Genomic DNA, 14,870 nt, shown 5'->3' on the forward strand with positions numbered 1-14,870 from the left:
AAGGGAGTTTATATGGTGGCCATGGGAGTTTACTGGACAGAGAGGAGGAGATAATCAGACTTACATTTAGGAAAGCCACTTTGGCAGCTGTTTGAAGGATGGATTGGCACAGGGAGAGGATTGGGGTAAGGAAAGCAAGTTGGCTATTGCAGTAGTCCAGGTGAGAGTTGATGAAAGCCTGGACTAGAGGGATGGATATTAGAGCAGAGCAGAAGCAATGTGAATGAGATCTTGTGGATATAGAAACAACAAGCTCTGGCAATTGATTGGATATGTGGTGGGGTATGGGCAGCTAGGTGGCACAGTGGATAGAGCTCTGGGCCTGAAGTCAGGAAGACTCATCTTCCTGAGTTCAAATCTAGCCTGAGACATTCAGTAGCTATGTGACCCTGGGCAGCTCACGTAACCCTGTTTGCCTCAATTTCCTCATCTGTAAAATGAGCTGGAGAAGGAAATGGCAAACCACTCTAGTATCTTTGCCAAGAAAACCCCAAATGGGGTCAGAGGAGTCAGACACGACAGCAATGAACAAACCAAAGTAGTATAGGACATAAGTGTGAGAAGTCAAAGATGGTGACACAGGATTGCTCCTGGGTAGCTGTAAGGATTGTTATAGGGAAGTCTGAAAGCATGGTGGGTTTAAAAGGAAAGGTGAGTTTTGTTTTAGACTCATTAAGTTTAAGATGTACTTGAGAGTCAGCTGGAAATGTCCAATAGGCAGGTTTTGATGTGGGACTGGAGTTCATGAGAGATGCTAAGGCTGGGTATATAGATCTATGAGTCATCTGCATAGAGGTGATAATTGAATCCCTGGGAGCTGATGAGTCCACCAAGAGTGAGAGAAAAGAGAAGAGGGCCCAGGACCCAGCCTTGGAGGGGTAAACCTATTGTTAGTAGGCCTGCTAAGGGTAGTGAATCAACAAAGGAGACTGAGGAGTCTTTGGACAGTGGAAGAACTAGGAGAAAGCTGGAGAAGGAAATGGCAAACCACTATGATATCTTTGCCAAGAAAACCCCAAATAGGATCAAGGAGATACAACTGAACAAAAACAACATCTCCATTCTCTGATAATCTGTAATTTGTCTACCTTTAAAAACACAGTTCTTAGGGTTACTCCAATTCTGTTTGTGGTCCACTGGGAATTTGGAGTCTCTCACCAATTACTATCTCTCTTCAGTCCTTGTTCAACTTCTTTGAATCCCCACTGATGGCTATTCAGGGTCTGTGTACTGCCTCTTCCACTGTCCTTTTTACTCTGGAACCATGAGTGACCTGACCTTCATACCAAGGAGAACTTCAGAGACTGGCCACTTGTAACCCTGCTCACATTGTTGGTAGAAATCACATATGATTAGTACTGTGTGCATATAAAATATTTTTGATGTTGTAAAATTATAATAGTAGCTATGTGAAAAATTCTGAAGTGGAAGGGGACACTTTAAGAGGACTTTAGGAAATAGATGGGGCTGGAAGCCTGAGCCAGAATGGGTTTAATCAGTCATTGGACTAAAGACCTGTCAGTCATATCTGCTCTGCAAAGGAGCTGATAACTAGGGAGTGTTTCTCAAACAAGGAGCAGGAAGTCCCAGAAAGAAAGGTGGGAAGGGGGTGGGGGTGGGAATTCATGTTTGAAAAGAGAAACAAAGGGCCACTAATTTGGTGTTGACGGACTCCAGGGATGATAAAACATAGTTCTTGGATTCCTATGAGAGCCTCAAACTGGAGGGGAGGGATCTAAGCTTGCCTACATAAAAGGATCAGCATGCAGTGCAGGTTCCAGGCAGCACACAATTAGGAGAGAAAGCAACATAAATCAAGAAAGCCTAGATTCATACCAATGTCCTAAGCAGAACCTCGATCTGAAGGGACCAAAAGTCCAATTCCAGTTTGAAGTTTGTCTGGTTTAGCCTATGAGGTCCCAACCCTCAACCTGATCCTGTCTTAGCAGTGCCTTAAAGTTTTCTACTCATCAAGAAAGTGCTGTCAGGGCAGCTAGGTGGCACAGTGAGTAGAGCACTGGCCCTGGAGTCAGGAAGACTTGAGTTCAAATTTGGCCTCAGACACTTGATACACTTACTAGCTGTGTGACCTTGGGCAAGTCACTTAACCCCAATTGCCCTGCCTTCTCCCCTCCAAAAAAAGAAAGTGCTGTCTCTTTTCCCTTTGTTCTAGATTCACAGCTGGGTTTACTCTTACTCTTTGTTATGGGGTAATAGTGCACCTCATCTCAGCATCTAGTTGGGTCAATAAATAGAGTACTGGACCTTGAGTCAGGAAGACCTGGGTTTAAATATGACTTCAGACAGTTACTAGCAATGTGATCCAGGTAAGTCATTTGATGTCTGCCTCAGTTCTGCCATCTGTAAAACAGTGATAATAACATAACTCTTACCTCCTGAGGTTGTCATGAGGATAGAATGAAATAATATTCATAAAGTGTTTTGCAAACCTTAAAATATTATATTAATGTTATTATTTCAGTCCTCCATTCTTAAAGGACTGGGCTTTCCAATTGCCACTTCCTCCTTCCTTTCTCTGGAAACCTCCTCACTTCTAGAAGGAAGCCAGTTGTTCCTCTCTGTTTTCAAGATATTGACTTTTCTACTAAGTTCCTGTTTCCTGTTTGACAGATACCACCAGCTGTCAGCTAATTTGTGGAAAACAGATGATTGACAGGACAGCAGCCCAGTGACTGATGAGGTTTTTCCTGGCTCAGTTGCCTGCTTCCACAGGTTCTCTCTGATAACTCAGGTGCCCTCCACTCCCCCCCAACCTCCCTCCAATGATCTTCCAGAACCCACTCACTGAACATTTATAGTAGAAAAATAAATTACACAGAGTAATAATAACAGACAGTTTCCACCTACATGATGAAGAGGTCTTCCTAAAGAGACAGCTAGTGAATGTAGTTCAGATAAAATAACTTAAGGAGAAAGCAGTGAGTGGGCCTTCCAATAGCTGCAATCAGAGACAATCAATCAACAAGCACTTATTAGGTGCCTACTATGTGCCAGGCACTGTGCACTGGGGTTTTAAAAAGAGGCAAAAGACAACCCCTGCTCTCAAGGAGCTTACAATCTAATGTAGGAGACAACATGCAAACAAATATATTCAAAGCAACTTATATACAGAATAAATAGGAAATAAGAGAGGAAAGGCACTAGAATTAAGAAGGGTTGGAGAAGGTTTCCAGTAAAAGAAGAGATTTTAGGATGTAAAGGAAGCTAAGAAGGTCAGTAGGCGAAACAGAGGAGAGAGAGTGTTTATGGCATGAAGGACAGCCAGGGAGATAGAGTGTCTAGTTCCTGAAACCTTCCCCCTACAAGGGATATGATTACAAAGTTATGCAAAGTCAATTTAGTATAGCAATATCTCCATGGAGGGCTTTCCATTGGAATATAAATGTTCTTGACTGCTGACATTATGTTTTTGTTTTCATATTCTCAGCACAGTGCTGGGCACATAATAGGTAATCGATAAATGCTTGCTGAATTAAATTAGAAGAATCTTGGTGATGGGGTTGGGAGGAAGGGACCTGCCTTCTTCAAGCAGGGTCCTTCTGTTGTCCCATAGTCCAGCTGGTCTTTGTCCCTAAAGGGGAGGGGCATACCATTCTCCCCTTCCTCAAACATGCTCACCTTGGAGATTCGGGCCTTGGCTCACCAGTTCCCCCATTTTGGGGGGGCTACCACCACTGATAATGTATATCAGGCACCTTGAAAATGCAAAGTGCTATACGAAGTCAGTAGATATCATTAATATTCATCCTAGGTCCTTTTCACATAGTACTCATATGGAAGGGGGCACACTATCCCAACTTGTCAGCCCTGATTTCTGTAAATAACTACACTGGCCTCCTCTAGGGCTTCTAAATTTTACCACTGGGAACTTCAAGGAAACATCTTGATGTTTAAAGCAACTAACAGAAGGGAGAAACTGAATAATTATAGAAGTCTTCAAAGCCAACCCTGGTCTTCCAAGCCAAAGAAGAATGATTTAAACTGAGAATTTTTTTGTGGTTCTCCTAAGAAACTGCCAGCCTCAATCCTGACTAGGTTGGATGCTACTTGAAATTCCCAGCCTTCTCACTTGTGGTAAATTTAGCATAGCAAAATTCCTAAATTTCTCAGCCTGTTTAGAATCTGCTTGCCAATCGTGCTTCCAGGTATGGGCCTCCTGGATTTTCTAGCTAGCTCTTATATTCCTGGGGTTTTGGGCAGGCCATCCTTGGAAGACTTGGAAGTCTCATCTCCTTCATCTTTCCAGGGGCTCGACTGCTATCCCTAGAAAGCCTACCCTCTACCTGAACTCATTCCTCTCTGTCTTAACTTATCTAGGGGCAGTTAGGTGGGACAATAGGCAGAGTACTGGACTTGGAGTCAGCATGACTTGGGTTAATGTCCTGCCTCAGACACTTAGTAGTTATTTTACTTTGGTTAAGTTGCTTTGCTTTCTTCAGCCTCATTTTCCTCATATGAAAAATGCCTCCAGGTATATTATCTCCAAGTAATAATACATGTGTCCCAGGACTATCGTGTGAGGATCAAATAAGATAACATATATAAAGAACTCTGCAAACCTTAAAGCAAAATATAAATACTAGCAATAATAATTATGATTAAAACATATTCACCAGTCAAGTATTAGATCTGATTCTTCCCCCCTTGCTTCTGACTTCAGGACCTAGTTCCTCTCTGCTGGCCTTATAGCACCTTTCCCACTACTAAGGCTACCTACAGATTAAATTCTTTCTGATTTTAACTGGCCACCACATCACACCTCCCACTGAGGGTTTATTTCCTGTCAGAAAGCCACTGAGACGCAATCTCTCAACTCATTTTCAGAGCAGAGGTAATAGACAGGCCCTGAACCCAATGACTAATGGCCCAGGTAAATTGCTCCACCCACTTCCCAGGTTCTCTTTGATGACTCATTCCTCAGATGTTTCCCCCCCCCATTTCCCAGGGAGTGGTCCTTTCTGGAATTCAGGTTCACAACAGAACAATACTTTACACACAGTAATAACCACTGACCATTTCCACCAAAGGTAAGGGAGGGGTCAGTTTTCCATGCTTTCCTAGACAGGACTATGGTGAGAAGTAGAAACTGGAGCCACTTTTAGCAGCCCAACTTATCTGGGGCCAGACTGAATTCTCTTAGAAAGGGAAATCTGTCTTCCTCAAACTTCTTTCTAGGTTTTTGAATTTTGCTACCTCCTTCCCCTCCCCTCATCACTTCCTTTTCCCCCTAGTAGCTGCTTAGCAAAGCTCTTCTGGAAAAATCCCAACCTTATCTCTGCTGAACAAGGATTAAAGTGTTTGGACCTCCCTGGGCCAAGATGGAGAGGATTAGAGCCCCCTAGAGGCTCAGTGTGGCGATGGCAGTGCTTAGCCTCTGGTGGACCAGTCTTGGGGAGACCAGGCTGACAGAAAGGTAAAAAATGAGGATAAGAATGGGCAACTGTGATTAGGTGCTTCCTATCGGGACCTTTCATTCAAACACCCCTTCACTGACCCTCCTCCCCAACCCTTCCCACTGACCTCTCCTACTGGGTCCCCTACTGTACCCCCACTGACCTTCCCTTGCTGAGCCCCATCACAAGTCCTTTGACCAATCCTTCTGCTAACTCCCCTAGGGTTCCCTCTCATGGATTCATTTCTCACTGATCTTCTCTTCCTGACCCTAACCTCAATCACTAACTCCCCCAACTTCCCCTTTAACCCTCATAATAGATTCCCCCACTGACCCTTCTAATTAATTCACTGACCCCCTCTAATCTCCCTCACTGCTGCCCCTTTTAAGTCTTCCTGCCTCACCCGTAATTGATCCCCCTCAATTAATCCATCCCACCTCTCCTTCCTGAAGAGGCAGGACTAACTGTGGGTAACTTTTAGGAATGCCCCTAAGGAATCGACTCTCTGGTGGTGGTTTCCCTACTGTTGTATAAACTGGGGAAAGAGGCAGAATGGTTCAGTGGAAACATACAAGTTCCACTCCCAGCTTTGCTAATTACTATCTGTGTGACTTAAACCAAGTCACTTAACTCCTCTGGGCCTCAGTTTCCCCATCTGTAAAATAAGAGAGTTGGACTAGAAACCTCCAAGATGTGGCCATGTGATCATCTGATTCTCTGAATTGACAGAGGTCTCAGACACATAGTTAGGTCAGAGAGTCTATTTACTGGACAGGACCTAGTTCCTTCTCCCAGTTGCTTATGCCTTATTTTGACCCTTCTTCCCTTTGCTAGAGCCCTGAAGAGCTTGGTCTCCCCCTTCCCTCAAAGGAGGTCCCTCCAATCCCCCAAGAGGATAGGGTTTCAGAGCAAATGAAAATACTAACACCATCCCTATTCCGACCCACATCCAACAGGGAGAAGACTGTCTTGAGTACCCCTATTCCAACCCCACCATGTGCCAGTATAACCCCCAGTACACTCGACCTTCCCTGAGCCCCTCAATATTCCTGATCCCCCATGCAGTCTCCACCCTCCACCACTTTTCCCAGTTACCCCATGTGAACCCCTCCAGAGTCTTCTAGGTCCAGGCCTTGCCAGGTCTGCCACCTTCTGGCAGGATAAGAAGCCTCCACAAGGGGCTGAGTATGAAGCTGCTTCAACTTTCCTGAGGCCTGCAGTGGGGAAAGGGGAACGAGGAGGGGGTACTAAGCTAGAAGAGAGTGAAGAGGAGAGAAGGAAGGGACCGCAAATAGTTGTCAGGGGTCACTCCCTTTCCCCTTACTACCCCTACGGAGGTGAGAATGGTTTCACGTATCTGGAGCCCCTACCCCCAAAGTGGGTCTTCTCTTTTGGATAGCTGTTACTGAGGGCTTGGGCCCCAAGTGATACTCAGAGGGATGGATGGGGCGCTAAAAGGCCGAGGGAGAGTCCGGAGCCTATAGACAGTCTGCTCCCGGGACCGGGCCCCTGCTTTGACTGCGGGCTTTCCTTCGATCCTGCATAATTCCCTCCCCACCCCCCTTCTCCCGTCCCCTTTTCCTCCTCCTGCTTCAGGCTTCCTGTGGCGCCTCGGGCAGGGCGGGGCCGAGGGCATTCCGGGGGGGCCGTGATCCCTGACGGACTGAGGCCAGAGCTTCGTTAAGGCTTAGGGTGGGGGTGGTAACCAGGCTATAAGGGGGTGTGGTAGAGATGCCCCAGACCGTGTTGGGTGATAGGGATTGTGGCCCAGTTATAAGGTGCTCCTTACATATAGCACATGCGGATCCAATGAGGTTCAAATCCTTTTCACTAAAGAGGGGACCTAAGAAGGGTTTTGTCAGCCAAGGGGTAGGGAAGACATTTTTTAATCCGAAGGGGTTGATGTAGCTGCTGGCCGGGGGAGGGGGGTGCGGGAGACAGGAGAAGTCAGCAGCAGCAGCAGTTTCGGCCCTCGATCCCACCTCTGGCCCTCATCTCCCCAAAGAACATCAGAGAGGGAGAGAGGATGATGGAGTTCTTGGGGACCCCTCTTTCTAAGAACCTTGTCCCCTTTACCCCATTGCTCTCCTCTCAGCTCATCAACCAGAGCACCCCTCTTCCTAGTCTTCTCAACTTGCCTTAGCCCTCCTTCCATTCCCTCCTCCTTTGGCCAGGCGAACCCCCTTCCCCCACCCCTGTGGCCGGGCGGGCGGGCACGCTCCGCTCCAGGAAGCCAGAATGTGTATTTCTGCAGATGATTAAATCAATGCGCCCTGACAGGACTTGTTGGAACACGCTTCTTTATTTTGCGCAATTCCTTCCCCGCGTCTCGGGCATTTATCACCCGCGCTGCTGTCAGCGGCTAGATTGTGCGGGCGGGGGCGGGGGCGCTGGGGGGCGCTGAGGGGGCGGGGGCAGGGGCACAGGAAGGCGGAGCAGGGGCCGGGAGCAGGAGAGGGGGCGCGAGGGTTAGGAGGTCTGGGGTCTAGGGATGCAGGGGGCCTGGGGTGGGCGTTGGGGGTGAGAACAGGGAGCTCTAGAGGTCGGGGTCTGTAAACTCGGGTGAAGTTACCCCCGCAACGGGCATTAAGGGGATGACAGCCGGGAGTTCTGAGGGTTAGTGAAGATGGGGCACATGGGCTGGGGCAGAGTAGGGCATTCTAGGGTACTGAGAACTCAAGAATAGGGGTAGAAACCTGGAGGAAGGGGCGAGTCAGGGGCCCTAGGAGTTGGGAGGGGATATTGGAGGCCCGAGCCCAGGAGTTTGAAGCCGAGCCACGGGACGCTTGGACTGAGGACTCCTCCCCACCCCCCCCAGCCCCATCAACACTGTACAAATAGAGATAAATAAACAAAGAGGAATCAGACTCCCAATCCATCTCCAACCATTCCAGATTCTACTGGGAATGGAAGGGGGAGGGGGGCACGGAGGCGAAGGCTACCTCCAACATACAAGAACGAACATACATGCATATAGACACACTCAAACATACATATGTATATGCTATACACAAATGTATGTATACACATATACACATGCACAAACATTTACATACACACACCGAATGGGGGCACCCAGAGAAGCAGGGGTCTGCCATACAGAAGGGCTTATCCTGCCAATTGGAGATGGTCATCTAGTGACCTTCAGTGACCCTGGGTGGGAATCTTGTCTCTACATACAGTATTAGGGACTGGTTTCCCTGTGCATTCCCCCTTCCTCGGGGAAGGGAATAGCAGGGGAGAGGAAGAGGGAGTGAGAAGAGAAGGAAGGGCTCGAAGAGGAAAATGGAGCAGGAGGGGGAAGAAGGAAAATGAAGAAAAAGAGGAAGAGGCAGGGGAAAAAGAGGAAAGGAGGAAGAAGAGGAGAAGGAGGAGGAGCAGTAGAAAGAGATAGGGAGGGGAGGAGGAGAAGGAATAGGAAGGGGACGGGGAAAAGGAAGGGGACCAGGAGGAGGAGGAAGGGGCGGGGGCGGCGCCAGGAGGGAGGCCGGTGACAGGTGCGCTGTACACGGTCTCTCCGAAGCGCCGTAGCCGCCGCGGCTCCGCCCGAGCGTGACTTTACAACTAATCCTGTTTGTAAGTTATTATTTATCTTCAGGAAAGTTTGTCAAACTTGGGCTTTGATTTTTCGCCCTGATTTCCCTCTTGTGGCGCGCTCTCGCACGCGCTCCCATATAATTTATGACTGCCTCTGGTCCTGATGACAGATTATTAAAAGTAGAATTAGTTTTTCGCGCAGAATTTTTCCACTGGGAATTGGGAAGGCAGCGCTCTCCGCGGAAGGTCTCCGGCGAGGTCTCCATTACTAATAGAAGTTTTTTGATGGGGTGAGGAGACTAATGATTTGAATTTACTGTGGCAGCAGTCACGTGGGCTGGAAGGCATCAGCCGAAGAGACAAGAGGTTAACTTTCTCCCTGTGGAGAGGTTTATTGGATTGTTTAGCACCAGAAGGATAATGTTTTTGTCATAGACTGCTGGTGCCGCGCGCGCTGCAGAGCTGTGGCCGCCAGCGCGGGGGAAAGAGAGGGGGAGGGGGCGGGGGGGGGAAGGGAGAGGGGGAGAGGAACTGGGGGATAGAGGAAGAGAAGAAGGGCTGGGGAAAACGGGAGGGAGGGAATGGGGAAAGCAAAGGAGAATGGGGGCATGGGGGGAGAGAGGCTGAAAGGAAGGATGATGGCGAGGGAGGAGGCATTGAGAGAGAGGACGGGGGCAAGAGAAAGAGAGAAAGAGAAGACAGTAGGGGGAGGGGCCCTGGAGGGGAGGAGGGAGAGGGGGAGAGGAAAAGACAGAAAGAGAGGAGCGAGAAGGAAGGGGGCAGGGTTGGAGGGGAGGAGAAAGGGGAATCTAAGAGAGCAAGAAAAGGGGAAGGAAGGGAATAGAAAAGCAGGGAGGGGTGAGGGAGTGGGGGACAGGAAAGGAAGAAGCCCTAAATCCAGTAACCCCGGCCTGGGGCAGGGGGTGGCGGTGGTTGTGTGTGTGTTTTGTTTGTGTAAATCTGAGGCGGCCCCTTGCAGAGGGCAGCGAACGAGGGAGGGAGGGCCTAGGCGGGCGGATGGCGGCCGGGCTAGGCAGGGGCCGCGGGGCCGGGCCAGGCCAAGCTGGGCCGGACTGGCAGAGGGGCCGGTGGGGAGGTGGGGGCGGGGGGGGGGGGGGGACTCGGCGGCGGCGGCGAGTTCACCTGGCCGTCCGCTCGCTCGGAACTTGTACTCCCAGCAGCCTCTACAACATGGGAACCGGAGGGGAGTCGCTGCGCAGCTGAGAGTCTCGGCTTAATCTTATGCACCATTAAGCACTCAGCAGCAAGCCCGTCCTGTTCATATACATCATCCACGCTTAATAAACATAATGATGACATAAGATGTAATTCTAGATGAATTTTCATTTTATAGGGAAATGGAGAATTCCTGTAGAAGGGAAAAAAAGTAAATTATCTGGGAAGTGCAAAATAAATGATGTTGCTCCCAGAGATGAATAGAGGTGTTAGAGAGAGAGACAAGAGAGAGCAGAGATACACAGAGACACAGAGAGACGCAGAGGCAGGGAGCAGAGCTAGGGAGCCCGTGTGTTTGGGGTGAAGGGCTCTGGAGATGGTGAAGGAAGGGGCTCGTTGAGAACGGTGGGCCACAGGGTTGGCGGAGGCGGTGCGGGCTCCTATGAGAAGCTCTGCAGGGGGCCGCGCCAGGCCAGGCCCCAGGCTCATCCATCCCGGGAGGGATACAGAGCTTCAGAGACACTTAGAGGCGGAAATTGAATCTGATGGGGGACTGGGGGGGGGGAGGTCGGAAGGAGGGAATCGAAGCCAGTAGAGTTCCCATGCTTGCAGTAGGGTAGGGGTGGGGGGAAGCGGGGGCTGTCACTGACTCGAGCCCTTCTTTTCTCTCCCCTCCCTTCAAGCTGGGTCACCACAGGAACTGGGCGTTTGGCTGAACTTCTGGATGGGGGAGCATCTCGGGCTGCCCCGCCCCTTAATCCTGGACTCCTTTTCAACCCTCTCCCCCTGGGGGTTCTATTGGGTATTTTGTCAGGGAGTCTGACTAGCCACTATAAGGCCCTGTGCTGAGAGAGAGAGAGAGAGAGAGAGAGAGAGAGAGATGAGTGGGGGCAGTAAGTAGAGTCAATGAGGGACCAATGAAGGAGGATCAGTGTTGGAAGGTCCATTTGGAGGGGTCAGTTTGGGGTTCAATGAATGGTTAGTGGGTGGATCAGTGAAGTGGGCCAATGGGGAGCACTGGGAGAAAGGAAGGATTAGTAAGGTGTGGTTCCTATGGAGGAGTCAGTTTGGGGGTCACTGGATAGTAATGTAGGGAAGAGGGGAGCCAGTGAGTATGGAGGTGAAGCTCAGGAAAGATGGAGGGATAACTAAAGGATTCAGAAAGAGCAGCCAAGGAGGGGGATAGTCAGTAGGATATAAGCGAAGGTTTAGTGGAGAGGTGTCAGTGAGAAACAGATGTAGTGCAAGAGGGAGGGTGTTGAAGGGTATTGTTGCCATATTAATCTTTTCACATCTCCCATTACTTAGAGGGTCTGTGCTCTGTGGGAAGGGAGGTAGGTTTCCTGGGAATAGAATGAGGGAAAGGCTAGACATTTCCCTCTACCCCCACGCAGCATATATCCAGAAGACAGGAGTCTTTTGGAAAGATCAGAACATTCAGTTATGCTGTTCCCTTTAAGCTTGGGGTCCTGCCTTTCCCTCCAAGGCAAAGTTGGGAGGTTGCTATCTCCAGGGGCCAAAAGTGAGGGAGAAAGGGAATAATACACCAAGGGGTCTGTCACAAGGGGACCATGGGAAGCCTTAAGTGGTTTCTTCTTTGAGTTTTGCCGGGGGTCCCAGTGACTTGTATCATACATATGCTTATACACAGTGTTGAGTTTACCACATCACATTTACACAAAGTATCATGTTTACACACTCATCCATTCATTAAACAAACATTGAGAAGATCCTAAGTGCAGGGCCTAGTGCTATGCAAGATTAGGGCACTGAGGACAAGGAAGATAAGATGGTGACCCCATCCCCAGGAAACTTACACTGTAGTAGCGAATATAAGACAAGGGTACAGGTACTTTAAATGAACATCAGAATGTGATAAGAGAATAAGAAAAGTGCCTACCTAATGCTATGACTTTTCCTGGGAAGGAAAAATCAATTCCTAGGGTTTGAGAAGGCTATAGACAAAGTGCCACTTGAACTGGGTCTTGAATTATGGTTAGGATTTATCGGCTGGGCTGAGGAGGCTATTCCAGGCTCAAGGGATGGAAGAAACAAAGGCGCAGCAGCAAGAAAGCATGGGAATTTGTGAGAAGGTGAGCTTTCAGTTAGGCTAAGGCAAAAAAAAAAAAAGGTAACCTGAGATAAGACTGGAAAAGGTAATAGGCAGATTGTGGAAGGCCTTGAATGCCAGACTAAGAAGTTTAGACCATTTTCATAGTGTGCCATTCTGTAAGCTTTGAGCTATGCCTTAAGGAGAGAATTCTAGCACTTTGTGAAAGATGGATTGAGGGCAGGAGCCAGAGCCTCAGCTAGAGTACAAAGGGTCCTGGAGTCAGAAGACCTGGGTTTAAATTCCTCCTCTGAAACTTATTCATTGTGTGATGTTCCACAAGTCATTTAACAATTTGAATCTGTTTTTTAGTCTGTTTTGATCCTGACCTGTGATTTCATCAGTGTAGGCAACAGCCCCCATGTGGTAGATTGGCAACTCATCTGCTATTTATAAAGTCTGAGAGCTGCCTAGGATACTAAATTTAAGGGACTTGCCTATACTTACATAGCTAGAAGGCAGGACTTGAAAGCAGATCTTCTCACCAAAGGTAGCTAGGCAGTCCAGAGGATAGAGTGCTGGGCCAGCAGTCAGGAAGAGCTGAGTTCAAATCCGGCCTCAAATATTTATTAGCTGTGTGACCCTGGGAAAGTCCTTTAACTTCTCTCTGCCTTAGTTTCCTTAACTGCAGGATGGGGCTAATAATAGCAACTGCCTCACAGAGTTGTTGTGAAGATCAAATGAGGTAATATTTGTGAAGTCTCTAATTTTACTTCCTGTCTTCCTACAGGGTCAGATTTTTATGCCATCTCCCTTTCTTCTTTATCTGTAAAATGGGGGTAATAATACTTGTACTACCTACCTCACAGGGTCGTTGTGAGGAAATACGTGGAATTATCATACAGTGTTCAATCTCTGTACTCCAAGGACAGGATGTGGGAGGTATAGGCTTCTCTGCTGATAGAGGGCTGTTCCCTACACAATACAACACTACCCCACCCTCACACACAGCATCCTATACAAATCAGCATGCTTCTGACTTTCTCATCCCAGGAGTGACAACCTTGATTTATTGACTGAAAGTGAAGGGGTAATTCCTCCACCCTTAGATTAGCCAAACCTACAAACCTTGGCAATTTCTGTCCATACCAAGCCACCAGATTGTTATAAAGCCTCCTTCTCTTCATGTATGTACACACATGTGTACACATGCGTGCCTATGTTTAGGGAGATGTATTTTTCATTCTATACCCTCTAGGCTATCCCTATTAAAAGAAGATGATTACAAGTATGATAATTGTAGACATCCAAACACATGGAAGACACAAAGTCACACACAAGGGATACACAATCGCTCTCATATGCATAAGATTACACTCCAACAATCACCCACAAAGTCACACCCTCACAACCACAGACAGTACTCACGGGCATGCACACAAAACTGCTTCCACATACACCTACCTTTCTAAATCCCATTCTCACAGTCACAAGCTCGCTTACACTAACACCCTCCAATACATTACCGAAGGATGCACTTCCAGGGTTGACCGCCCCGGAGGAGAGCAGAAGTTGGATCCAGGGGCTAGCCAACTAAGAAACCTATTTGGGGCACCAGGACAATCCTCAGGTCCCGGGCCCGGGCAGGGATTGGGGTTAGGTCGGAGATCTAGAGGTGATGGGGGTGGGGAGTGGGGGCGGTGGAGAGAGGCGTCCCGAATTTAGGTTTTCAGCAGGCAGCGGAGGGGGAGGAGGAGGGGGAAAAGGGAGGGAAAGGGCGGAGGGGGAGGGGGGCTGGAGGACGCACAGATATTGACTGAGCTGCTAATGGAAGCCAAAGGGCCTCCCGGTCAGGGCCCCCGTCGCGAGCATAAACGCACACACGTGCGCACACGCACACACTCGTACATGCAGGGGAGGAAAAGGGAGGGGAGGGTCTCTGCCCGCGGCCCCCGCGCCTCCCCCGGAGCCGGAGTTTTAATTTGGGGCGTAATTTCGGTGCGAACGGTCGGGCGCCTTTCGCTGGGAAATTGGGAGGAAGGCAAACAAGAGCTCACTTCATTAAACAGGGGCAAACAGCGGAGAAATTGCACTTACTTATGGAAATGAGTTTTAAACATGCAAAGCATTTGCTGGGGCCGCCCGCCCGCGCTCCCTGAGACTCTGTGCCTTCCTTCGATGCGGGAATAATTCACTGCGGGCCAATTAGGGCAACGCCCTGCCCCGCCCCATCCCGCCCCTCCCACAGTGACCTGGGGACCCACACAGTGGCATCCACACACTTACACGCAGGGCATACCTATGGTGACACTCTCTGAAACATACCCTGACAACAGTCAATGACATATACAAAGCAGCTCATAGACGCTGGAACACACACTGATCCGCCCAGTGACAGACAAATGTGCATGCTGGCACAGGGTTGCACCGACCCACTCCAACATACACCATCCTAGACATTTTCTGAAGGGCCTAGACTTGGCTCGGGGCTCCCAACCTGGCTGAGATGAAGAAAAAGAATGGATATTTTACCCAAGTCCAAGTTCACCTGAAGGATAAGCCCTTTTGATGCCTTAGCTCTTGGAGCTCTGGGAAGCAAACAACCTCTGGGCTGGGTTGTTCTCATCCCCTCTTCTCTTCTTCTGTCTAGGGAGGATGGAGGTTCCTTCCTTCCCTTCCACTCAGGTATCAGT

Source organism: Trichosurus vulpecula, chromosome 8 (assembly GCF_011100635.1).
Source record: "Trichosurus vulpecula isolate mTriVul1 chromosome 8, mTriVul1.pri, whole genome shotgun sequence".
Classification (NCBI taxonomy): domain Eukaryota; kingdom Metazoa; phylum Chordata; class Mammalia; order Diprotodontia; family Phalangeridae; genus Trichosurus; species Trichosurus vulpecula.